Source organism: Staurois parvus, unplaced genomic scaffold, assembly GCF_062004578.1.
Source record: "Staurois parvus isolate SC_StPar_1 unplaced genomic scaffold, SC_StPar_1.0 ptg000499l, whole genome shotgun sequence".
Lineage (NCBI taxonomy): Eukaryota > Metazoa > Chordata > Amphibia > Anura > Ranidae > Staurois > Staurois parvus.
The window spans coordinates 342,039-368,165 of NW_028318295.1; the positions used below are offsets into that span (position 1 = coordinate 342,039).

At 46.9% G+C, this 26,127-nt stretch overlaps 1 long non-coding RNA gene across 9 annotated transcripts in view; it reads left to right on the forward strand.

Annotated features, from left to right (window-relative positions):
- The window catches only part of LOC149452046 (uncharacterized), a 129,005-nt gene that overhangs the window by 45,655 nt on the left and 57,223 nt on the right, over positions 1–26,127 (forward strand). Inside the window, exons 7-8 of one of the 9 annotated variants that reach the window (XR_016314937.1) lie at positions 15,192–15,277; positions 17,368–17,609. The exons of 6 other annotated variants lie outside the window; for them this stretch is intronic. This is a non-coding gene — a long non-coding RNA (uncharacterized LOC149452046). The remainder of the gene's footprint in view (positions 1–15,191; positions 15,278–17,367; positions 17,610–26,127) is intronic. 2 more of the 9 variants (XR_016314939.1, XR_016314938.1) reach the window with 2 other exon arrangements.

Consider the following 26,127-nt stretch of genomic DNA (forward strand, 5'->3'; position numbering starts at 1 on the left):
TCCTGCTCCAGGTCCACCTGATGCTGCTGCTGCTGCTGCTGCAGCTGGTTAGTAGTTTCCTCACTGCACTGATGAAGAAAGCTACTCATCATCGACTGCAGACTGAGGCAGCTGCTGCTGGTGGAGCTGCCACTGCTCCTACCACCCCACCCCTCCCCTGCTGCCATGGCAGCGGAACGCGAGCGCACAGGGCCCACAGTGTCTGAGGATGGACGTTGGCGCAGACAGGCAGAGACCAGCTGACTACATAGGTGGTTTTTATAGTACGTTATTTTGGCCTCCCTCTCAGCAGGTGTGAAAAAGGCCACCATTTTTGAACGGTAGCGAGGGTCCAACAAGGTGGACAGCCAAAAGTCATCCCTCTGTCTGATGGTTATTATTCGGCTGTCGCTACGCAAGCAACCGAGCATGCTATGGGCCATTTGTGCCAAGGAATGCGAGGGACTCCCTGCCTCCATCTCCACAGCATACTGCCACGGTGCGTCTGGGTCCTCTGTCTCCTCTTCCTCCTCCTCTACCAGATGCTCCTGCTCCTCCACTCCTGTCCGCTGAGTGGAAAAACCACCCATTTCACTCAATAATTCCTGAGCACCAATGTCCTCCTCTACCTCCTCCTCTTCTTCCTGTCCTGCCCCCACAGGGGTCATGTGGCGTTGAGATCTGTGCGCCACGTCTACCGCACCCTGACCAGCCATTGTTAACAGCATTTGTTCCAGGACGTGCAACAGAGGAATGACGTCGTTCATCCCATAGTCCTGCCGACTCACGAATAGCGTGGCCTCCTTAAAGGGCCTGAGCAAGTGCAGGTGTCACGCATGAGCTGCCAATGGCTGACATCTAAGTTACACAGGGAGTACCTTTATCCGCTTTTAACATCAGGAAATCTGTGATGGCCTTTTGCTGTTCGTAAAGGCGGTCTAACATGTGTAGGGTTGAATTCCACCTTGTTGCAACGTCACAGCATGAGGAGTCGGTACGGGGGCCCATGGCAGATTACGTGCCTGGCAGCAGCAATGGGAGGCCCGTAATCTGCCAGCACCCTATGACAAAAAATGTAACACACCAGCAGTGTGAGGAGATCTGAAAGTGGCACATGGCAGGGTGTGACGATGGAGACAGCAGCAATGGGAGGCCGTACAGGGACCCATGACACACTCTGGACCTGGCAGCAGCATGAAGAGGCGGTACAGGGGCCCATGGCAGATTACGGGCCTGGCAGCAGCAATGGGAGGCCTGTAATCTGCCAGCACCCTATGACAAAAAATGGAACACACCAGCAGTGTGTGAGGAGACCTGAAAGTGGCACATGGCAGAGTGTGGCGATGGAGACAGCAGCAATGGGAGGCCGTACAGGGACCCATGACAGACTCTGGACTTGGCAGCAGCATGAGGAGGCGGTATAGGGGCCCATGGCAGATTAGGGGCCTGGCAGCAGCTATGGGAGGCCCGTAATCTGCCAGCACCCTATGTCAAAAAATTGAACACACCAGCAGTGTGAGGAGACCTGAAAGTGGCACATGGCATGAGACACTGTGGACCTGGCAGCAGCATGAGGAGGCGGTACAGGGGCCCATGGCAGATTAGGGGCCTGGCAGCAGCTATGGGAGGCCCGTAATCTGCCAGCACCCTATGTCAAAAAATTGAACACACCAGCAGTGTGTGAGGAGACCTGAAAGTGGCACATGGCAGAGTGTGGCGATGGAGACAGCAGCAATGGGAGGTCGTACAGGGACCCATGAGAGACTCTGGACTTCGCAGCAGCATGAGGAGGTGGTATAGGGGCCCATGGCAGATTAGGGGTCTGGCAGCAGCTATGGGAGGCCCGTAATCTGCCAGCACCCTATGTCAAAAAATTGAACACACCAGCAGTGTGTGAGGAGACCTGAAAGTGGCACATGGCAGAGTGTGGCGATGGAGACAGCAGCAATGGGAGGCCGTACAGGGACCCATGACAGACTCTGGACTTGGCAGCAGCATGAGGAGGCGGTATAGGGGCCCATGGCAGATTAGGGGCCTGGCAGCAGCTATGGGAGGCCCGTAATCTGCTAGCACCCTATGTCAAAAAATTGAACACACCAGCAGTGTGAGGAGACCTGAAAGTGGCACATGGCATGAGACACTGTGGACCTGGCAGCAGCATGAGGAGGCGGTACAGGGGCCCATGGCAGATTAGGGGCCTGGCAGCAGCTATGGGAGGCCCGTAATCTGCCAGCACCCTATGTCAAAAAATTGAAAACACCAGCAGTGTGTGAGGAGACCTGAAAGTGGCACATGGCAGAGTGTGGCGATGGAGACAGCAGCAATGGGAGGCCGTACAGGGACCCATGAGAGACTCTGGACTTGGCAGCAGCATGAGGAGGCGGTATAGGGGCCCATGGCAGATTAGGGGCCTGGCAGCAGCTATGGGAGGCCCGTAATCTGCCAGCACCCTATGTCAAAAAATTGAACACACCAGCAGTGTGAGGAGACCTGAAAGTGGCACATGGCATGAGACACTGTGGACCTGGCAGCAGCATGAGGAGGCGGTACAGGGGCCCATGGCAGATTAGGGGCCTGGCAGCAGCTATGGGAGGCCCGTAATCTGCCAGCACCCTATGTCAAAAAATTGAACACACCAGCAGTGTGTGAGGAGACCTGAAAGTGGCACATGGTATGAGACACTGTGGACCTGGCAGCAGCATGAGGAGGCGGTACAGGGGCCCATGGCAAATTAGGGGCCTGGCAGCAGCTATGGGAGGCCCGTAATCTGCCAGCACCCTATGTCAAAAAATTGAACACACCAGCAGTGTGTGAGGAGACCTGAAAGTGGCACATGGCAGAGTGTGGCGATGGAGACAGCAGCAATGGGAGGTCGTACAGGGACCCATGAGAGACTCTGGACTTCGCAGCAGCATGAGGAGGTGGTATAGGGGCCCATGGCAGATTAGGGGTCTGGCAGCAGCTATGGGAGGCCCGTAATCTGCCAGCACCCTATGTCAAAAAATTGAACACACCAGCAGTGTGTGAGGAGACCTGAAAGTGGCACATGGCAGAGTGTGGCGATGGAGACAGCAGCAATGGGAGGCCGTACAGGGACCCATGACAGACTCTGGACTTGGCAGCAGCATGAGGAGGCGGTATAGGGGCCCATGGCAGATTAGGGGCCTGGCAGCAGCTATGGGAGGCCCGTAATCTGCTAGCACCCTATGTCAAAAAATTGAACACACCAGCAGTGTGAGGAGACCTGAAAGTGGCACATGGCATGAGACACTGTGGACCTGGCAGCAGCATGAGGAGGCGGTACAGGGGCCCATGGCAGATTAGGGGCCTGGCAGCAGCTATGGGAGGCCCGTAATCTGCCAGCACCCTATGTCAAAAAATTGAAAACACCAGCAGTGTGTGAGGAGACCTGAAAGTGGCACATGGCAGAGTGTGGCGATGGAGACAGCAGCAATGGGAGGCCGTACAGGGACCCATGAGAGACTCTGGACTTGGCAGCAGCATGAGGAGGCGGTATAGGGGCCCATGGCAGATTAGGGGCCTGGCAGCAGCTATGGGAGGCCCGTAATCTGCCAGCACCCTATGTCAAAAAATTGAACACACCAGCAGTGTGAGGAGACCTGAAAGTGGCACATGGCATGAGACACTGTGGACCTGGCAGCAGCATGAGGAGGCGGTACAGGGGCCCATGGCAGATTAGGGGCCTGGCAGCAGCTATGGGAGGCCCGTAATCTGCCAGCACCCTATGTCAAAAAATTGAACACACCAGCAGTGTGTGAGGAGACCTGAAAGTGGCACATGGTATGAGACACTGTGGACCTGGCAGCAGCATGAGGAGGCGGTACAGGGGCCCATGGCAAATTAGGGGCCTGGCAGCAGCTATGGGAGGCCCGTAATCTGCCAGCACCCTATGTCAAAAAATTGAACACACCAGCAGTGTGTGAGGAGACCTGAAAGTGGCACATGGCAGAGTGTGGCGATGGAGACAGCAGCAATGGGAGGCCGTACAGGGACCCATGAGAGACTCTGGACTTGGCAGAAGCATGAGGAGGCGGTATAGGGGCCCATGGCAGATTAGGGGCCTGGCAGCAGCTATGGGAGGCCCGTAATCTGCCAGCACCCTATGTCAAAAAATTGAACACACCAGCAGTGTGAGGAGACCTGAAAGTGGCACATGGCATGAGACACTGTGGAGCTGGCAGCAGCGTGAGGAGGCGGTACAGGGGCCCATGGCAGATTAGGGGCCTGGCAGCAGCTATGGGAGGCCCGTAATCTGCCAGCACCCTATGTCAAAAAATTGAACACACTAGCAGTGTGTGAGGAGACCTGAAAGTGGCACATGGCAGAGTGTGGCGATGGAGACAGCAGCAATGGGAGGCCGTACAGGGACCCATGACAGACTCTGGACTTGGCAGCAGCATGAGGAGGCGGTATAGGGGCCCATGGCAGATTAGGGGCCTGGCAGCAGCTATGTGAGGCCCGTAATCTGCCAGCACCCTATGTCAAAAAATTGAACACACCAGCAGTGTGAGGAGACCTGAAAGTGGCACATGGCATGAGACACTGTGGACCTGGCAGCAGCATGAGGAGGCGGTACAGGGGCCCATGGCAGATTAGGGGCCTGGCAGCAGCTATGGGAGGCCCGTAATCTGCCAGCACCCTATGTCAAAAAATTGAACACACCAGCAGTGTGAGGAGACCTGAAAGTGGCACATGGCATGAGACACTGTGGACCTGGCAGCAGCATGAGGAGGCGGTACAGGGGCCCATGGCAGATTAGGGGCCTGGCAGCAGCTATGGGAGGCCCGTAATCTGCCAGCACCCTATGTCAAAAAATTGAACACACCAGCAGTGTGTGAGAAGACCTGAAAGTGGCACATGGCAGAGTGTGGCGATGGAGACAGCAGCAATGGGAGGCCGTACAGGGACCCATGAGAGACTCTGGACTTTGCAGCAGCATGAGGAGGCGGTATAGGGGCCCATGGCAGATTAGGGGCCTGGCAGCAGCTATGGGAGGCCCGTAATCTGCCAGCATCCTATGTCAAAAAATTGAACACACCAGCAGTGTGTGAGGAGACCTGAAAGTGGCACATGTCAGAGTGTGGCGATGGAGACAGCAGCAATGGGAGGCCGTACAGGGACCCATGACAGACTCTGGACTTGGCAGCAGCATGAGGAGGTGGTATAGGGGCCCATGGCAGATTAGGGGCCTGGCAGCAGCTATGGGAGGCCCGTAATCTGCCAGCACCCTATGTCAAAAAATTGAACACACCAGCAGTGTGGGAAGAGACCTGAAAGTGGCACATGGCAGAGTGTGGCGATGGAGACAGCAGCAATGGGAGGCCGTACAGGGACCCATGACAGACTCTGGACTTGGCAGCAGCATGAGGAGGCGGTATAGGGGCCCATGGCAGATTAGGGGCCTGGCAGCAGCTATGTGAGGCCCGTAATCTGCCAGCACCCTATGTCAAAAAATTGAACACACCAGCAGTGTGAGGAGACCTGAAAGTGGCACATGGTATGAGACACTGTGGACCTGGCAGCAGCATGAGGAGGCGGTACAGGGGCCCATGGCAGATTAGGGGCCTGGCAGCAGCTATGGGAGGCCCGTAATCTGCCAGCACCCTATGTCAAAAAATTGAACACACCAGCAGTGTGTGAGGAGACCTGAAAGTGGCACATGGCAGAGTGTGGCGATGGAGACAGCAGCAATGGGAGGCCGTACAGGGACCCATGAGAGACTCTGGACTTGGCAGCAGCATGAGGAGGCGGTATAGGGGCCCATGGCAGATTAGGGGCCTGGCAGCAGCTATGTGAGGCCCGTAATCTGCCAGCACCCTATGTCAAAAAATTGAACACACCAGCAGTGTGAGGAGACCTGAAAGTGGCACATGGCATGAGACACTGTGGACCTGGCAGCAGCATGAGGAGGCGGTACAGGGGCCCATGGCAGATTAGGGGCCTGGCAGCAGCTATGGGAGGCCCGTAATCTGCCAGCACCCTATGTCAAAAAATTGAACACACCAGCAGTGTGAGGAGACCTGAAAGTGGCACATGGCATGAGACACTGTGGACCTGGCAGCAGCATGAGGAGGCGGTACAGGGGCCCATGGCAGATTAGGGGCCTGGCAGCAGCTATGGGAGGCCCGTAATCTGCCAGCACCCTATGTCAAAAAATTGAACACACCAGCAGTGTGTGAGAAGACCTGAAAGTGGCACATGGCAGAGTGTGGCGATGGAGACAGCAGCAATGGGAGGCCGTACAGGGACCCATGAGAGACTCTGGACTTTGCAGCAGCATGAGGAGGCGGTATAGGGGCCCATGGCAGATTAGGGGCCTGGCAGCAGCTATGGGAGGCCCGTAATCTGCCAGCACCCTATGTCAAAAAATTGAACACACCAGCAGTGTGTGAGGAGACCTGAAAGTGGCACATGGCAGAGTGTGGCGATGGAGACAGCAGCAATGGGAGGCCGTACAGGGACCCATGACAGACTCTGGACTTGGCAGCAGCATGAGGAGGTGGTATAGGGGCCCATGGCAGATTAGGGGCCTGGCAGCAGCTATGGGAGGCCCGTAATCTGCCAGCACCCTATGTCAAAAAATTGAACACACCAGCAGTGTGGGAAGAGACCTGAAAGTGGCACATGGCAGAGTGTGGCGATGGAGACAGCAGCAATGGGAGGCCGTACAGGGACCCATGACAGACTCTGGACTTGGCAGCAGCATGAGGAGGCGGTATAGGGGCCCATGGCAGATTAGGGGCCTGGCAGCAGCTATGTGAGGCCCGTAATCTGCCAGCACCCTATGTCAAAAAATTGAACACACCAGCAGTGTGAGGAGACCTGAAAGTGGCACATGGTATGAGACACTGTGGACCTGGCAGCAGCATGAGGAGGCGGTACAGGGGCCCATGGCAGATTAGGGGCCTGGCAGCAGCTATGGGAGGCCCGTAATCTGCCAGCACCCTATGTCAAAAAATTGAACACACCAGCAGTGTGTGAGGAGACCTGAAAGTGGCACATGGCAGAGTGTGGCGATGGAGACAGCAGCAATGGGAGGCCGTACAGGGACCCATGAGAGACTCTGGACTTGGCAGCAGCATGAGGAGGCGGTATAGGGGCCCATGGCAGATTAGGGGCCTGGCAGCAGCTATGTGAGGCCCGTAATCTGCCAGCACCCTATGTCAAAAAATTGAACACACCAGCAGTGTGAGGAGACCTGAAAGTGGCACATGGAAGAGTGTGGCGATGGAGACAGCAGCAATGGGAGGCCGTACAGGGACCCATGACACACTCTGGACTTGGCAGCAGCATGAGGAGGCGGTATAGGGGCCCATGGCAGATTAGGGGCCTGGCAGCAGCTATGTGAGGCCCGTAATCTGCCAGCACCCTATGTCAAAAAATTGAACACACCAGCAGTGTGTGAGGAGACCTGAAAGTGGCACATGGCAGAGTGTGGCGATGGAGACAGCAGCAATGGGAGGCCGTACAGGGACCCATGAGAGACTCTGGACTTCGCAGCAGCATGAGGAGGCGGTATAGGGGCCCATGGCAGATTAGGGGCCTGGCAGCAGCTATGGGAGGCCCGTAATCTGCCAGCACCCTATGACAAAAAATGGAACACACCAGCAGTGTGAGGAGACCTGAAAGTTGCCCATGTTTGGGGCATGATTCATGGCGGATTTAGTCAGTTGTGTCAGGAACTGGTGGTTTGAAATCCAGACTAATCCACGCCTGATTCATTTTCACAAACGTGAGTCTCTCCACACTTTGGGTGGACAGTCGTGTCCTCCGCGGAGTTACAATACCTCCTGCCGCACTAAACACGCGCTCCGATGCCACGCTACTGGCCGGGCATGACAGCCTTTCAAGGGCAAATTCAGCTAGTTGGGGCCAAAGGTCAAGTTTCGTTGCCCAGTAGTCAAGGGGATTGTCTACCTCGGTTGGCAGGGTGCTTTCCAAATAGGCCCAAGCCTGTTGTTTGAGGTCCTGCTCCAGGTCCACCTGATGCTGCTGCTGCTGCGGCTGGTTAGTAGTTTCCTCACTGCGCTGGTGAAGAAAGCTACTCATCATCGACTGCAGACTGAGGCAGCCGCTGCTGGTGGAGCTACCACTGCTCCTACCACCCCACCCCTCCCCTGCTGCCATGGCAGCGGAACGCGAGCGCACAGGGCCCACAGTGTCTGAGGATGGACGTTGGCGCACAAAGGCAGAGACCAACTGACTACATAGGTGGTTTTTATAGTACGTTATTTTGGCCTCCCTCTCAGCAGGTGTGAAAAAGGCCACCATTTTTGAACGGTAGCGAGGGTCCAACAAGGTGGACAGCCAAAAGTCATCCCTCTGTCTGATGGTTATTATTTGGCTGTCGCTACGCAAGCAACCGAGCATGCTATGGGCCATTTGTGCCAAGGAATGCGAGGGACTCCCTGCCTCCATCTCCACAGCATACTGCCACGGTGCGTCTGGGTCCTCTGTCTCCTCCTCCTCCTCCTCTACCAGATGCTCCTGCTCCTCCACTCCTGTCCGCTGAGTGGAAAAACCACCCATTTCACTCAATAATTCCTGAGCACAAATGTCCTCCTCTACCTCCTCTTCTTCTTCCTGTCCTGCCCCCACAGGGGTCATGTGGCGTTGAGATCTGTGCGCCACGTCTACCGCACCCTGACCAGCCATTGTTAACAGCATTTGTTCCAGGACGTGCAACAAAAGAATGACGTCGTTCATCCCATAGTCCTGCCGACTCACGAATAGCGTGGCCTCCTCAAAGGGCCTGAGCAAGCGGCAGGTGTCACGCATGAGCTGCCAATGGCTGACATCGAAGTTACACAGAGGAGTACCTTTATCCGCTTGTAACATCAGGAAATCGGTGATGGCCTTTCGCTGTTCGTAAAGGCGGTCTAACATATGTAGGGTTGAATTCCACCTTGTTGCAACGTCGCAGATCAGGCGATGCTGTGGAATTCCGTTCTGCCGCTGCAGCTCAAGGAGGGTGTGCTTTGCGGTGTAGGAATGGCTGAAATGCATGCAAAGTTTACATGACATTTTAAGGATGTCTTGCAGTGGGATGGTGGATTTTAGGAACCGCTTGACAACCAGATTGAACACGTGAGCCATGCATGGCGCATGGCACAACCTTCCTTGACGCAAAGCAGACACCATGTTCTTTCCGTTGTCGGTCAACATGGTTCTGATTTTCAGTTTGCGCGGAGACAGCCATCTGTCGATTTCTCTGTTCATTACACTGAGAAGTTCCTCCCCTGTGTGACTACGTTCGCCAAGGCATACCAGGTGCAGCACAGCGTGACACCGTTGCGCCCTGCACATGTGATATGCCGGTCGGGTAATGGGACTTGGCACGGGGGTGGCGGCTGAGGACACGAAGGAAGAAGAGGTGGTAGAGGCGGACATCTTTTGTGGACCAAGGACGTGCAAACGTGGAGGCAAAAGCGGCGTGACCTGTCCAAGTTGCTGGTGCGGCTGTGACGGCACCACGTTCACCCAGTGGGCCGTAAATGACATGTACTGTCCCTGACCGTAGTTACAGCTCCACACGTCGGCGCTGCCGTGCACTTTGGCAGAGACCGACATGCTCAAAGACTGGCCCACCATCTCTTCTACATGTGAATGCAGGGCTGGCACTGCCTTTTTGGCGAAGAAATGACGGCTTGGCACTCTCCACCGCGGCGCGGCACAAGCCATCATTTCTCGGAAAGGTGCTGAGTCCACCACTTGGAAAGGGAGGGACTGCAGCACCAGCAACTTGGACAGGAGGACGTTCAGCTTTTGCACCGTCGGGTGCGTACTCGCAAACTGTTGTCTCTTGGAAACGGATTCCAAGAAAGACTGCTGACGGAATCCGTGAAGAGGAGTAGCAGGAGAAAGAGCATCTGAACGAGCGGAAGATGACAACGAGCGACAACTCCCCTCAGCAGAGGTGTTGGAGCCTTGACTGGCTGATAGAGGGCGATTGACGTCGGGTGACGAAGCAAGTAACGGAGCGGGTGATGGAGCGGGGGCTTGGGCGGGCAGAACCGCCGTATCTTTATCACGGTTTTCCCAGGCCACCAAATGGCGACGCTGCATATGCTGCCGCAACGCTGTAGTCCCAACATGGGCCCCCTGGCCACGCTTGACTTTCTGGCCACATAGTCGACATACGGCTACGTTTACTTCCTCGGACGGCTTGACAAAAAATTGCCACACCGCCGAGTAGGAAACTTTGCCCCCGATACTCCTCACTGGCTGACTGCTGCTTCCTCCGTGCACACCGGCACCACTACTGGCCGTGGTGGTAGGCTGCAGTGGAGCTGGTGCTGTACTCCGTGGCCGTTTGCCTCCACTGACACTGCTGCGACCCTGCTGCCTCCTGGGTAACCCACCGACTGTTTTGCTCGCTGCCAAGCTGCCACCCTCTTCTCCTGATGATGCGGAAGCAATAGCCTGATGACGACGAGGCTGCCAAGTGCGATCAGCCTCATCATCATCAATTAGGGTCTCTGCCTCACTACTAGCCCCCTCGGCTGCATGTGGGTCAGGAGACAGACCTGTCTCTAGACCGGCTACCGAGCCACTCTCCTCGCCACTACTTCTTCGCCTGGCTGCTGAAGAGGCGGATGTCTCCCCCCGTTCCTGACCGCCCTCTGTTAGCTCTTCCTCACTGTACAGTGGGGCTGAGCCCACAGCATGCGATACTTCGCTTGGTGAGGGAACACCAAAGGACAGGGGCAGGTAGAGGACACGTGATTTCAGTGGGCTTGCTCCCGGGCCATGCCAACTAACGGTTGTGTCTGACGTACCCACCGACCGTTGGCTGTAGGTGTCAGAGGTGACCTGGGAAGAGGAAGACGACCGAGCCAACCAATCGATGACGGCAGGGTTGTCGGTGGAGACACGACCGCTGGATGACACCGGGAGCACTGGCCTCTGGCTGCGAATAGTGCTGCCTCGACCCCTTCCTCTGCTGCCACGTCTGCTCGCTCCTAAAACATTGCCTCCTCTGCCACTCCTCTGCATGTTGTCTGACATACTCTTTAATTAAACGATTCTGTGTCCCTGAGTAACAATTCTGTGTCTGTCCCTGAGTAACAATTCTGTGTCCCTGAGTAACGTTTCTGTGGCCCTAAGTAACAGTTCTGTGGCCCTCAGTAACAATTCTGTGTCCCTCAGTAACAATTCTGTGTCCCTCAGTAACAATTCTGTGTCTGTCCCTGAGTAACAATTCTGTGTCTGTCCCTGAGTAACAATTCTGTGTCCCTGAGTAATGTTTCTCTGGCCCTAAGTAACAGTTCTGTGGCCCTCAGTAACAATTCTGTGTCCCTCAGTAACAATTCTGTGTCTGTCCCTGAGTAACAATTCTGTGTCTTTCCCTGAGTAACAATTCTGTGTCCCTGAGTAACAATTCTGTGTCCCTCAGTAACAATTCTGTGTCCCTGAGTAACAATTCTGTGTCCCTGAGTAACAATTCTGTGTCCCTCAGTAACAATTCTGTGTCCCTCAGTAAAAATTCTGTGTCCCTGAGTAACAATTCTGTGTCCCTGAGTAACAATTCTGTGTCTGTCCCTGAGTAACAATTCTGTGTCCCTATGTAACTGTGGCCCTAAGTAACGGTTCTGTGGCCCTCAGTAACAAATCTGTGTCCCTCAGTAACAATTCTGTGTCTGTCCCTAAGTAACAATTCTGTGGCCCTAAGTAACGTTTCTGTGGCCCTAAGTAACGTTTCTGTGGCCCTAAGTAACGATTCTGTGGCCCTAAGTAACGTTTCTGTAGCCCTAAGTAACGTTTCTGTGGCCCTAAGTAACGTTTCTGTGGCCCTAAGTAACGTTTCTGTGTCCCTCAGTAACAATTCTGTATCCCTCAGTAACAATTCTGTGTCTGTCCCTGAGTAACAATTCTGTGTCCCTAAGTAACAATTCTGTGGCCCTAAGTAAAGTTTCTGTGGCCCTAAGTAACGGTTCTGTGGCCCTAAGTAACGATTCTGTGGCCCTAAGTAACGTTTCTGTGGCCCTAAGTAACGTTTCTGTGGCCCTCAGTAACAAATCTGTGTCCCTCAGTAACAATTCTGTGTCTGTTCCTAAGTAACAATTCTGTGGCCCTAAGTAACGTTTCTGTGGCCCTAAGTAACGGTTCTGTGTCCCTCAGTAACAATTCTGTATCCCTCAGTAACAATTCTGTGTCTGTCCCTGAGTAACAATTCTGTGGCCCTAAGTAACGTTTCTGTGGCCCTAAGTAACATTTCTGTGGCCCTAAGTAACGATTCTGTTGCCCTAAGTAACGTTTCTGTGGCCCTAAGTAACAATTCTGTGTCCCTCAATAACAATTCTGTGTCTGTCCCTAAGTAACAATTCTGTGGCCCTAAGTAACGTTTCTGTGGCCCTAATTAACGTTTCTGTGGCCCTAAGTAACGATTCTGTGGCCCTCAGTAACAATTCTGTATCCCTCAGTAACAATTCTGTGTCTGTCCCTGAGTAACAATTCTGTGTCCCTAAGTAACGTTTCTGTGGCCCTAACTAACGATTCTCTGGCCCTAAGTAACGTTTCTGTGGCCCTAAGTAACGTTTCTGTGGCCCTCAGTAACAAATCTGTGGCCCTCAGTAACAATTCTGTGTCTGTCCCTAAGTAACAATTCTGTGGCCCTAAGTAACAATTCTGTGGCCCTAAGTAACGTTTCTGTGGCCCTAAGTAACGTTTCTGTGGCCCTAAGTAACGATTCTGTGGCCCTCAGTAACAAATCTGTGTCCCTCAGTAACAATTCTGTGTCTGTCCCTAAGTAACAATTCTGTGGCCCTAAGTAACGATTCTGTGGCCCTCAGTAACAAATCTGTGTCCCTCAGTAACAATTCTGTGTCTGTCCCTAAGTAACAATTCTGTGGCCCTAAGTAACGTTTCTGTGGCCCTAAGTAACGGTTCTGTGGCCCTCAGTAACAATTCTGTGTCCCTCAATAACAATTCTGTGTCTGTCCCTAAGTAACAATTCTGTGGCCCTAAGTAACGTTTCTGAGGCCCTAAGTAACGATTCTGTGGCCCTCAGTAACAAATCTGTGTCCCTCAGTAACAATTCTGTGTCTGTCCCTAAGTAACAATTCTGTGGCCCTAAGTAACGATTCTGTGGCCCTCAGTAACAAATCTGTGTCCCTCAGTAACAATTCTGTGTCTGTCCCTAAGTAACAATTCTGTGGTCCTAAGTAACGTTTCTGTGGCCCTAAGTAACGGTTCTGTGGCCCTCAGTAACAATTCTGTGTCCCTCAATAACAATTCTGTGTCTGTCCCTAAGTAACAATTCTGTGGTCCTAAGTAATGTTTCTGTGGCCCTAAGTAACGATTCTGTGGCCCTCAGTAACAAATCTGTGTCCCTCAGTAACAATTCTGTGTCTGTCCCTAAGTAACAATTCTGTGGCCCTAAGTAACGATTCTGTGGCCCTCAGTAACAAATCTGTGTCCCTCAGTAACAATTCTGTGTCTGTCCCTAAGTAACAATTCTGTGGCCCTAAGTAACGTTTCTGTGGCCCTAAGTAACGATTCTGTGGCCCTCAGTAACAATTCTGTATCCCTCAGTAACAATTCTGTCTGTCCCTGAGTAACAATTCTGTGGCCCTAAGTAACGATTCTGTGGCCCTCAGTAACAAATCTGTGTCCCTCAGTAACAATTCTGTGTCTGTCCCTAAGTAACAATTCTGTGGCCCTAAGTAACGTTTCTGTGGCCCTAAGTAACGGTTCTGTGGCCCTCAGTAACAATTCTGTGTCCCTCAATAACAATTCTGTGTCTGTCCCTAAGTAACAATTCTGTGGCCCTAAGTAACGTTTCTGAGGCCCTAAGTAACGATTCTGTGGCCCTCAGTAACAAATCTGTGTCCCTCAGTAACAATTCTGTGTCTGTCCCTAAGTAACAATTCTGTGGCCCTAAGTAACGATTCTGTGGCCCTCAGTAACAAATCTGTGTCCCTCAGTAACAATTCTGTGTCTGTCCCTAAGTAACGATTCTGTGGCCCTAAGTAACGTTTCTGTGGCCCTATGTAACGTTTCTATGGCCCTAAGTAACGATTCTGTGGCCCTAACTAACGTTTCTGTGTCCCTAAGTAACGTTTCTCTGTCCCTAACTCTCTCCCTGAATACAGCCAGGTCTGCCTCTGTTGAATGACTGGAGGCAAATGGAGAATTCTAAAATGGCCGCCATTTATAGCTCGACCATTACACTGTGCTGGCTGGCTGGCTGCTGATTGGCTAATGCGATCACATGTCATGAATGAATGCATTATGGGTCAGCGCGCCTTGTCTGCGCGCCTTCCCAGACATCCCCGCTCCGTCGCCGCACATGTCGCCGCCATTTTAGGAAAAATTTCGATTCGCGCATCCGAAGTCTGCTTATTTTCGGATTCGACGCGAATCGAAATTTTCCTAATATTCGAAACGAATTCCACTTCGCCTACTTCGATTCGCTCATCTCTAGTGGTAATATAATGTCCAAAATATCTTTAATATCTGGTGCGGTCTTCAAATGACTATTGTAAAGTCCCAGAGTGTTATTTCTCCTTGGGTTGATGTATTGAACATACAGAGTGCACACTTACCAGATGCGCTAATAGAAAGCGCGTTGTATAATGTACTCCTGGTATACACAGGTCCCTCAGGTGTAGTCAGATATGCAGCTTGGGGGGTAGATGGTCTTACTAAAGGTGCTGAGGTGTGATGGTCCATATTAGTAGCTCAACCTCTTCAGAGTGCTGGGACACTCACTGGAAGTGGTGCTAGGGAATTAAAGGTGCTCAATGCAGAGCAAATATTAAGGATATCCCATAGTGTAGTATTTAGAAGGTACTTTATTGATAGTACTAAAAATTATGTTAAAAGAACGTACAAAAACTGCAGTATGAATGAAAATGCCAGAATAATGGTCGCATAAGATATGCACATGAATAACTGACCAGCTGGGAATATGAAGTGGCCATCGGAATCCCGTTTAATTCTAGCGCTGCACCAATATTTATTTTTTCAATTTATCTGAAGGCTTTTTGGTTTACCGTTTAGTGTGTTCAGCTGCTTATTTCATACATTTGGTTTTAGCACTCGTTTCATTATTCTATCATTTTAGTATATTTAGCAGTGCTTGCAAGTCTTCTTTGGGCCCTGTTTTCTGACAACCACAAGGGTAGTTACCTAAAATTGGCATTATCATTACTATTCCTTCTAATAAATCCTTCTTTTTTCTTGTGTAGAAACTGAAGGAAACTTATATTTAACACATCAGCCTTATCCATTTAATTTGTGACCAAGGCAGTGTTTCATCATCCTCTGAAATGTGGTGGGTACTTTTTTTCAACATGAAGGCCATCTATTTAAACTGGCACAACCTCAATGAAAAGCAGTCTTCAATTTAAACTACTGACTGAGAAATTGCACATTTGTATCTGTTTATCTAATTTAGATGTGCTTTTGTCAAACAATGAACCCTAGCTTAAGGATAATACTGTCAATGAGAATCAACAATAGCCTGACATTTTGACATATTTGACCTATGTAATTCATGGTACAAAGCTGCCATCTACAGCATGTAGACAGAAAGGGTTCCACTAATGTGGGAATACCTACCAAACGTTTCAAGCAATTGCTTGAAATTCCTGGGGTCCTGTTTACTATACAAATAGAGGATCAGCTATACAGGAGCTAAGTGACTTTTAGTGTATCCCTGTTAAATGCAGACAAGTGATAGGAAAGGAGAGGTAGCAAGCATGCATATTTATAGTACTCTGTATGTTTTGTATTGTATTCCTGTAACTGCAAATAATTTATATATGTAACACTTTGTGTTTTAAAGGCACATTAATGTACAGTACTAATGAGTAATTTCCTTGGCTTTATTGCCAGAATTAGACAAACAGCAAGAATTAACAAAACAGAGGCAAATCTTAAAATCAATTTTCAGGCTAATGGGCTTGGGATTGACAAAGAAAGGGCATTAGGAGCTGGGCACTGACAGGGTGGTCATGTACTATGGCAAAAAAAAAGGCCACTCTACACGTACCCTGCGCTGCAGGTTTAGTGAACACCGTCACCTAATTGAAGGGGGAAAGGATGAGCACAGTGTGCCTTACTACTTTTTGGACACCCATAATAAATCCACTGTGGGACTTCAGGTTTGGGTAGTCGAGATCATGCCCCATGATCTCCCGGAGGAGGAGTGCTTCCATAAGCTCTGCCATAGGGAGACTCTTTTTGGATACATGCCCTTGACACCCTATCCCCCACTAGCCTCAATAAGGAGTTGGAGATTGCCACCATAATATAACTACCCTCTGGATTGTTAATCATTTTGAATCATTCCACACCTCCATTGTGTGGGATCCTTTAGGCTCTGATGATTAGGCATACGCTTATACCAGTTCTGATCATGCTGGTCTTCAGAAACACATGATCACCTTAGACCGACTATATCAGTCCTTTCGACCTACCCATACACACATGCACAACATCTGCAACTGCATATATATACTCAGTATACTAAATTATCTATTGTTATTGTTAACTTTTTGCCCTCTGATACTCTCTAATTGTCATCCCAATGCAGGACACCTATATCATATTATTATCTCTATGCAGGGCTATCCCCAACCAATATAATTAGTTTTTTTTTTAATATACAATTTTTTATATACAATTTTTAAATTATTCCTTTATCATTTCCTTTATGATTATATACACTCTTGTGTCTCTCCATAAGTTTGTAAGCATGCACTTTTGAACATGCATATATGTCCATTCTTCCCCATTTCTCCTAATCTTATGTTTTTTTAACAATACTCCTAATTGTCCCATATTGCCATTGTCACCAACGCTTACTTTCTGGATATTGTGCTGATCCTATGTTTTTAATGTTATTCTTATGTTTATTTTAATGTCTCCTAATTTGTCATCTCATGTATACAATTCCTTTTGCAAGTGTTAGACTAGTATCTCCCGGTCACAAACAGCATCTTGCTGCTCTGTGACAGATGTGTTTCCCCACCCCCGTCCATCAGCCCCTGTCACTGTACATAAGGCTCTCCCACTCCTTTGCTCCTCCTTGCCTGATGAAAGAGCGCGCTGGCCGACGTTAGTCCCAAGCAACGCGTCGCACACCGATGATGTCAGACACGAATGTGATCAATCCCGGGACATCTTGGAGACTCAGCCAGGCTTCACCACCCATGCTTTACCTGACACAGCACCATCTGCTGGTGAACCTATGATCTCCTCTCTGGATCAGTCACCTTACATCTGGCTACAGACGTTGTACATCACCTCCCTATGAGCCTGTTTTTAATATCTAAGATGTGAGTTGCTACTTACCTTCTTATTAAATAGTATCACAGTATACACTTAGAGGCGCTGTGTTCTTTGTTTCTTCTACTGCAGAGTTTGCTTCGCTCCATTGCAGCTTGCCCTTAGTGCCTACTGGATTACCTCTGCCCACTTTGGAATTCATTACAATACACACATGGACTGCTGAACCATGCACCTGTCATTCTCCTCATACTCCATTTTATGCAACCTGATGTGGGAAAAACAATACTTCTTCAAATTACATGCTTCATATATGCATTTAAGATATGTGCAGTGTTACCGAACAGCATAAGTGCTACTATATTCTGCAATTTGTAAGTGTAATACATTTTTTCTACTTTTACATGTTACCTTGGCTTACATAAAGCAGCATCACCTCATCTGATTAACTTTCACTTGATTTATTTTTCCTGCAATCCATTAATTTTTCCCTAGCAGCAAAAGACCAGAATTGAGAGGTTTAACTATTAGATAGAACATATCTAAACGCTAACAAAAGGTTTAGGTAAAATGTTGACCTAGAGTTCACAGAAACACTTCAAAACAAAAACCCCACTTATTAGAGACAAACCAATAATTATGAAAAAATAAAATTTACAGAGCCATATTTCAGACACAATAGTCAAACATACACCACAGTGACTGGAGCATATGTACGCAGTTGCATTGTGCAGCAAAGAAAGAGGGAAAGACAAATCAGGTTTTAAAAGGCTAAAAGACAAATGACAGTGGATTACGCAAGAGAATAGAGGCAGATATATTGCAGAAACATGTAAGCCTTTTTAGTAATTCATGTAAACCTTTTTAGTAATTTATATTTAAAAGGGAGAAATGATGCATTTTGATCCAGTACAGTGAATTTTGTCAGAAGCAAGAGACAAAAATATGAAATGGACACACTGCACATCATGAAAGCAGTTTAATAAGCCATATTTAAAGAATGAGAGATGGTTTATTTTTCTGCAGGAATACAAATTATAGTGGATTATGTTAAAGACAAGAGCGAGCAAGATAGCAAAGATAGTTTGCACGTCATCTTTTGTACTTTTTAGTACTCCACAATTGAAAAGCAAAAGACAAGGCATTTTTAATCCAGAAGTAAAAATTACAATGGGCTATGTCAGAGACAAAGGCCAGAAATATTACATAAACACACTACACATCATGTAAACCCTTTTTTAGCAGGTCATATTTGAAAAGAGAGCAACCATGCACTTTTTATACAGAAGAAAATTAGTTAAAACTTTAATTGTATTATGTGAGAGATGAGCCAGAAATATTGTACAGTGAGCATTCAATCAGTTTGAAGTAGGAGAAGGAAAAGGAAGACATTTTGTTCACACTATCTAGACAACATTTTAGCTGTTGAAATTGAGTAGCTGCATTTTAAGCTTGACAAAAGCCATTCAGCCTTGTAGGCCAAATATACAACATATAAATACTATAAAAAATAAGTAATATTGTGGGTATTTTTATGACATTTCTGATGGGCCTCATGGCCAAAACCTTATGCCCAATTTAGCACTGGAGTGACAAAATCAATTAAAATTGTATTTTTTTAAAGATTACAATAAGAGTAATATACTGGGTACAGTGTATTTAATATTTCCATAATTTATTATAGACCTCATTGGCTAAATCACATCCACATCTTGCTGAGGACCCCAAAAAAGGTAAAATTTATATTTCACAGATTGAAATAGAAGTAATATGACACACACACAACATGGCATAGCATTTCTATAATTTCATCTAGACTGCATTGACAAAACCACGTACCCATTTATTTACAGAGGAATAAAAACACATTTAAAATTAGTATTTTTCAGGTTTCAATAAAAGCATGATACGCACAGCATACACAATAATTATACAACTACCTGTAGACCTCATTGACTAAATGACATCCCTATTTAGCATTGGAGTGTCCGAAATATAGCAATGTTTGGAATTTTAACATTAAAATAGCAGTAGTATGGTAAACACTGCACTAAAGTCTTTTTGTTTAAATGTGGAAAGCCTCATTTATTCAACCACTTACCTCATGCAGCTTTTGAAGACAAAAAGCATAATAAAGTACATATGCTTTGCTGCAGGACAAAAACTTATTTTTGTACATATACAGTATTGCAAACATCTCTCTTGAAGCACATTTTAAAAATGACAGACTATATGCATGTTTGTAAGCCATAAATTCACATGCAAGTCTATGTATTTCACATGAAAAAGGAATAAATAATTTATTAAATCCATAAACAGTATTTGATTAATTTTGTTAGGCTGCATTTTTGGGCAAGATAGACAACAGTTAACTTTTAATTAAAAAAGGAAATAAATTAAGCTGTATTTATTTTCTCCAAAAAAGAGAACAAAATATTTTATTGGCTTCCTACATATTAATTATCAAAACTGTAATTGTCTGCACTTTGAACAGGAAAGACTCCAGGCAGCTTGCAATCAAAACATCCACATTAGAGTGCATTATTTAACTGCTTGCCGAACTTTGGACACAGCTGATCACAGAGCGAGGTAAAGGGTCAATCACAGTAGCCCTTTACCATGTGATCAGCTGTGTCCAGTCACAGCTGATCAGAGTGTAAACAGACTGATGGTGCCCATTAGTGACACCTATCAGTGCCCATCAGTGCTGCCTCATCAGAGCCTTCTCATCAGTGCTCATCAATGCCACATCATTAGTGTCCATCAGTGCAGCATAATAAGTGCCCATCAGTGCTGCCTCATCAGTGCCCACCAGTGCAGCCTATCAGTGTCCCTCCATGCCACCTCATCATTGCCCATCAGTGAAGTCTCATCAGTGCCCATCAGTGAAGAAGAATTTTCTAACAGAAATGAAGAAAAACTTTTTTTTCAAAATTTTCTGTATTTTTTTTCTTTGCTTTGCAAAAAATACAAACTCCAGTGGTTATTAGTTTCAATATTTTTTATTGAAGATTTTCAATAACAAAGTAATAATGACGTTCATTTAGTAGAAAGTATAGTCATACAATAGAGTATTGGTATGAATTTACCCCACCATTTGGCTGGGGTTAAAACTTGGGATTAAGGCATTAGCATCAGAGGTAGACTTGGTTATATACTGAACTTTGGTGAGGTGCAGGAAATGGTGAAGGGGTATTAAACGGGGGGATAAGGAGGAGGGTAGGGAGGGGGGAAAGTGTAATGGGGTAGAAAAAGGAGTACCAGTCTAAAATGGGTGGGTAGTTCAATTGTTTGTACGATATCAGGCTTGTACTGAGCAATTAGGATGTTGTAACCAGCTAGTGCATTGGGAGTTAAATTTGTATTGGGTGGAGTTGTTGAAGGCCAATCTTTTTTCCATTTCGCATTGGAAATTAAGATCTGTAATTAGTGATGTGGGGCAAGGAGCAGTAGTGGTGTTCCATAATCTGGTTAGAGTGATTTTTGCTACGAAAAGTATGTGGACAATGATGGTACGAGAGGTATAGGGGAATTTTTCAATCCCAATGTGTAAAAGCACGAGTGAAGGATTTGGGGTTATCACTGTTTGGGTTATTTTAGAGATTAGTTGGAAGACACTGTTCCAAAAGGATTTGATTGATTTACAGGACCATAATATGTGTAGTGTTGAGCCTATGTCGCTGCATTGTTGCCAGCAAGAGGAGGAGTGTCTTGGGTAATACATAGCTAGTTTGACAGGGGTAGGTACCATTGGTGGAGGGTTTTTAAATATATTTCCCAGTGCGAGCTGCAGCGGGATGATTTGTAAGTGGTATTAAATGTTGTGCTCCATGTGTTGTAATTGTTTCTGAAAGAGTTTTTTCCCAATTGGATAGAGAGGTAGATTTTATAGCAAATTGCAGGTTCTTTATGTACTTGTAGAAAGTGGAGATGCCTTTACCTGGGTATTGTGGTTTGGTAAAGAAAAGGTAGGCCGTATTAGAGAATTTTGTGGTGTGAGGTATAATCTTTGTTCGCATACAGTGGACGATTCTTAAATAGGTGAAGTATTCAGTGGTAGGCAGATTGAATTTGGATTGGAGATTTTGAAATGATTGTAGGGTGTGGTCTTTATAGAGGTCTGTTATTTTATGTATGTTTTGTTTTTCCCATTGAGATAGGTCCATAGAGGGTGTGTTGGAATATAATATGTCAATTGGGGTGAGAATTCATTTGGGATCTGTGTATTCCGTGGTCAGAAGATCGCGCCAGGCTTGAAGAGCGGCTTGGATACATGGATGCTTTAATTGGTAATTTGTTTGTGACATTGATGGAATTAAAAGTAAATTTTGGGGTTTAAGTGGAAGAAAGGGTAAGTTTTCCATTGTAGACCAGATTTTTTCTCTGGTTGGGTTCCACCAAAAATATATTTGGTCCAGAAGAGTAGCGTTATAGTAGGATTTTAAATGTGGGAGGCCTGCGCCCCCTTTGGAAGATGGCCGTATTAAGAGATTGGTGGTGCATCTAGGTTTTTTAGAGTTCCATAAGAATCTGGAGAGAATTGATTGTAATTTGGAGAAAAAGGTGTTAGGAACTGGTATGGAAAGTGTGCGAAAGATGTATAGGATTTTTGGTAGGATGTACATTTTCAAGGTCGCAACTAGGCCTAATTTGGAAAGTTCTGAGGAGCAAAGGATGGCAATTTCTTGAGGTATAGTTTCGAGTAGTATTTTATGGTTTGAGGAGAATAGTTGGTCTGTTGCTGCGGTGAGTTTGATTCCTAAGTAAGGGATGTTGTTTTTTTCCCAGGAGAAGGGGAATTGTTTAGCAAGTAAAACTTGGGTTTGGTGTGGTGTGTGGAGATTTAAGATTGAAGATTTGGGTTCATTGAGTTTATAATAAGAGACCGTCGAATACTGTTGAAGGTGCGTGCGTATCATTTTGAGGGATTTGGTTGGGTTGGTAATCATCAATATGATGTCGTCTGCAAATAGACTAATTTTGTGTTCAGTGTTAAGGTGTTTGATGCCAGTGAATACTGGGTCGTCTCTGAGTTTAGAGGCTAAGGGTTCAATGAGCAATGCAAATATGATAGGAGATAATGGGCAGCCTTGTCTAGTACCATTGGTGATATCTAGAGATGAGCGAATCGAACTTGGCAAAGTGGAATTCGTTTCGAATATTAGGAAAAATTTGATTCGCGCCGAATCCGAAAATTAGCAAACTTCGGATGCACGAATCGAATTTTCCCCGATCGGCCGATTTTCATCCCTTCTACAGCCGGCAAAAAGTGTCCTTGCAGAGAGCTCCGCTATTTCTGACAGTTCTCTGACAGTTCCTTCACATTTACAGCGGTTGAAACATTGTATCTATTTGTTTCCATTTAGGATACAGATGTTTTTTATTCAGAAACAAATAGATACAATGTTTCAACCGCTGTAAATGTGAAGGAACTGTCAGAGAACTGTCAGAAATAGCGGAGCTCTCTGCAGATACACTTTTTGCTGTACTGGAATTCTTCTTATTTTCATCCTACTTCTTCTTCTTCTTCTTCTTCATCCTCATCCTCATCCTCTTCTTCTTCTTCTTCTTCATCCTCATCCTCTTCTTCTTCTTCATCCTCATCCTCTTCCTCTTCTTCTTCTTCATCCTCATCCTCTTCCTCTTCTTCTTCTTCATCCTCATCCTCTTCTTCATCCTCATTCTCTTCTTCTTCATCCTCATCCTCTTCTTCCTCATCCTCTTCTTCTTCTTCTTCTTCTTCACCCTCATCCTCCTCTTCTTCTTCTTCTTCTTCTTCTTCTTCTTCATCATCCTCATCCTCTTCTTCTTCTTCTTCCTCACCATCATCCTCTTCTTCTTCTTCTTCATTATCATCCTCTTCTTCATCATCATCCTCTTCTTCTTCTTCATCCTCATCCTCATCCTCTTCTTCTTCTTCTTCTTCTTCTTCTTCTTCCTCATCCTCATCCTATTCTTCTTCTTCTTCTTCTTCTTTTTCTTCATCCTCATCCTCTTCTTCTTCTTCTTCTTCTTCTTCTTCTTCTTCTTCTTCATCCTCATCTTCTTCTTCTTCTTCATCCTCATCCTCTTCTTATTCTTCTTCTTCTTCTTCTTCTTCATCCTCATCCTCTTCTTCTTCTTCTTCTTCTTCTTCTTCATCCTCATCCTCTTCTTCTTCTTCGTCTTCCTCATCCTCATCCTCTTCTTCTTCTTCTTCTTCATCCTCATCCTCTTCTACTTCTTCTTCTTCTTCTTCTTCATCCTCATCCTCTTCTTCTTCTTCTTCTTCTTCTTCATCCTCATCTTCTTCTTCTTCTTCATCCTCATTCTCTTCTTCTTCTTCTTCTTCTTCTTCATCCTCATCCTCTTCTTCTTCTTCCTCATCCTCATCCTCTTCTTCTTCTTCTTCTTCTTCATCCTCATCCTCTTCTTCTTCTTCTTCATCCTCATCTTCTTCTTCTTCATCCTCTTCTTCTTCTTCATCCTCATCCTCGTCCTCTTCTTCTTCTTCTTCTTCTTCCTCATCCTCTTCTTCTTTTTCTTCTTCTTCTTCTTCTTCTTCATCCTCATCCTCTTCTTCTTCTTCTTCTTCTTCATCCTTATCTTCTTCTTCTTCATCCTCATCCTCTTCTTCTTCATCCTCATCCTCATCCTCCTCTTCTTCTTCTTCTTCTTCCTCTTCATCCTCTTCTTCTTCTTCTTCTTCATCCTCATCCTCTTCTTCTTCATCCTCATCCTCTTCTTCTTCTTCATCCTCATCATCTTCTTCTTCTTCTTCTTCTTCTTCTTCTTCTTCTTCTTCTTCGTCTTCTTCATCCTCATCCTCTTCTTCTTCTTCCTCATCCTCTTCTTCTTCTTCTTCTACTTCATCCTCATCCTCATCCTCTTCTTCTTCTTCTTCTTCTTCTTCTTCTTCTTCTTCATCCTCATCATCTTCTTCATCATCCTCATCCTCTTCTTCTTCTTCTTCTTCTTCATCCTCATCCTCATCCTCTTCTTCTTCTTCATCATCCTCATCCTCTTCTTCTTCTTCTTCTTCTTCTTCTTCTGCTTCCTCATCCTCTTCTTCTTCTTCTTCATCCTCATCCTCATCCTCTTCTTCTTCTTCTTCTTCATCCTCATCCTCTTCTTCTTCTTCTTCTTCCTCATCCTCTTCTTCTTCTTCTTCTTCTTCATCCTCATCCTCTTCTTCTTCTTCTTCTTCTTCTTCCTCCTCATCCTCATCCTCTTCTTCTTCTTCTTCTTCTTCTTCTTCATCCTCATCCTCTTCTTCTTCTTCTTCTTCTTCTTCTTCTTCTTCATCCTCATCTTCTTCTTCTTCTTCTTCTTCATCCTCATCCTCATCCTCTTCTTCTTCTTCTTCTTCTTCTTCTTCTTCATCCTCATCGTCTTCTTCTTCATCCTCATCCTCTTCTTCTTCATCCTCATCCTCTTCTTCTTCTTCCTCATCCTCATACTCTTCATCCTCATCCTCTTCTTCTTCTTCTTCATTCTCATCTTCTTCTTCTTCATCCTCATCCTCTTCTTCTTCTTCTTCTTCTTCATCCTCATCCTCTTCTTCTTCAATTGAAGCTGCTTCTGCTCCGCCACTCTGCCATTGGACTCTTGATAGTCGTCTCCCCACACTGCTGCTGGGGGGACTTTTTAACATAGGCCTCTGTATGGCCTTCAATTTAAGCTGCTTACGCTTCGCCACTCTGCCATGGGCCCCTGTACCGCCTCCTCATGCTGCTGCCAGGTCCAGAGTGTGTCATGGGTCCCTGTACGGCCTCCCATTGCTGCTGTCTCCATCGCCACACTCTGCCATGTGCCACTTTCAGGTCTCCTCACACTGCTGGTGGGTTACATTTTGTCATAGGGTGCTGTATGGCCTCCCATTGCTGCTGCCTCCACCGCCACACTGTGGCTCCACACTCTGGTTTTGGCCCCGTGACTGCCCAAATGAGTGAAGTGTGCGGTGATTCTAAGATCGACGGCACTCATCTGCATGTCATACTGACTGTCAGTATTATTTCTCTTCCCCAGCAGACTCCAAGGGCATTTAAATTAAAGGTACAGTGTTCTGCACTAATATAAAGGCTCTCTGAAGCCTAGAAACCCTTTTAATAAGTTAAATTCGCAGCGAATAAATTTGCATCGAATCAAATTTATTCCGCAAATTCGGCGAATCAGCCGAATCGAATTTTTGAATAATTCGCTCATCTCTAGTGATATCGAAAGGGTCTGATAACATTCCGTCTGTTAATACTCTGGCTGAGGGGAGGGAGTATAGTGATAAGATGGCTGTTAACATCCATACTGTAATATCAAATTTCTGTAGGGTCAATCGCATAAATAGCCAATGTATTCGGTCAAATGCTTTTTCTGTATCTAAGGATAAGAGTATTGAGGGTTGTTTGGTATGTTCTAAATGGTGGAGAAGAGATATAAGTCTTCTGGTGGCATCGGGTGCTTGGTATGAATCCTACTTGGTCTGGGTGTATTAAGTTAGGAAGATAAGGGAGTAGTCTGTGAGCTATAATTTTTGCATAGAGTTTTATGTCTGTGTTGAGTAGGGAAATTGGTCTATATTTTTGGACAAGTTGCGGGTGTTTGCCAGGTTTTGGGATTGTCGTTATTATCGACTGTAGCATGTCTTTGGGGAATACACCAGTGGTGGCTGCATGGTTAAAGAGTTTGGACAGGTATGGTGATAGATTAGGGGCAAAACGTTTGTAAAATTTGTTCGTATAACCGTTGTTTCCTGGAGATTTGTTAAAAGGAAGTGTTTTGATGATATTTTCTATTTCTTTGGGAGATATCGGAGTAGATATAACGTCAAGTTGAGATGGGGAGAGTTGGGGAAGCTTAGTTGTGTGAAGGAATTGTTGTATGGATGTTAGTGTTGGTTGGATAGTATCAGGATCGTTT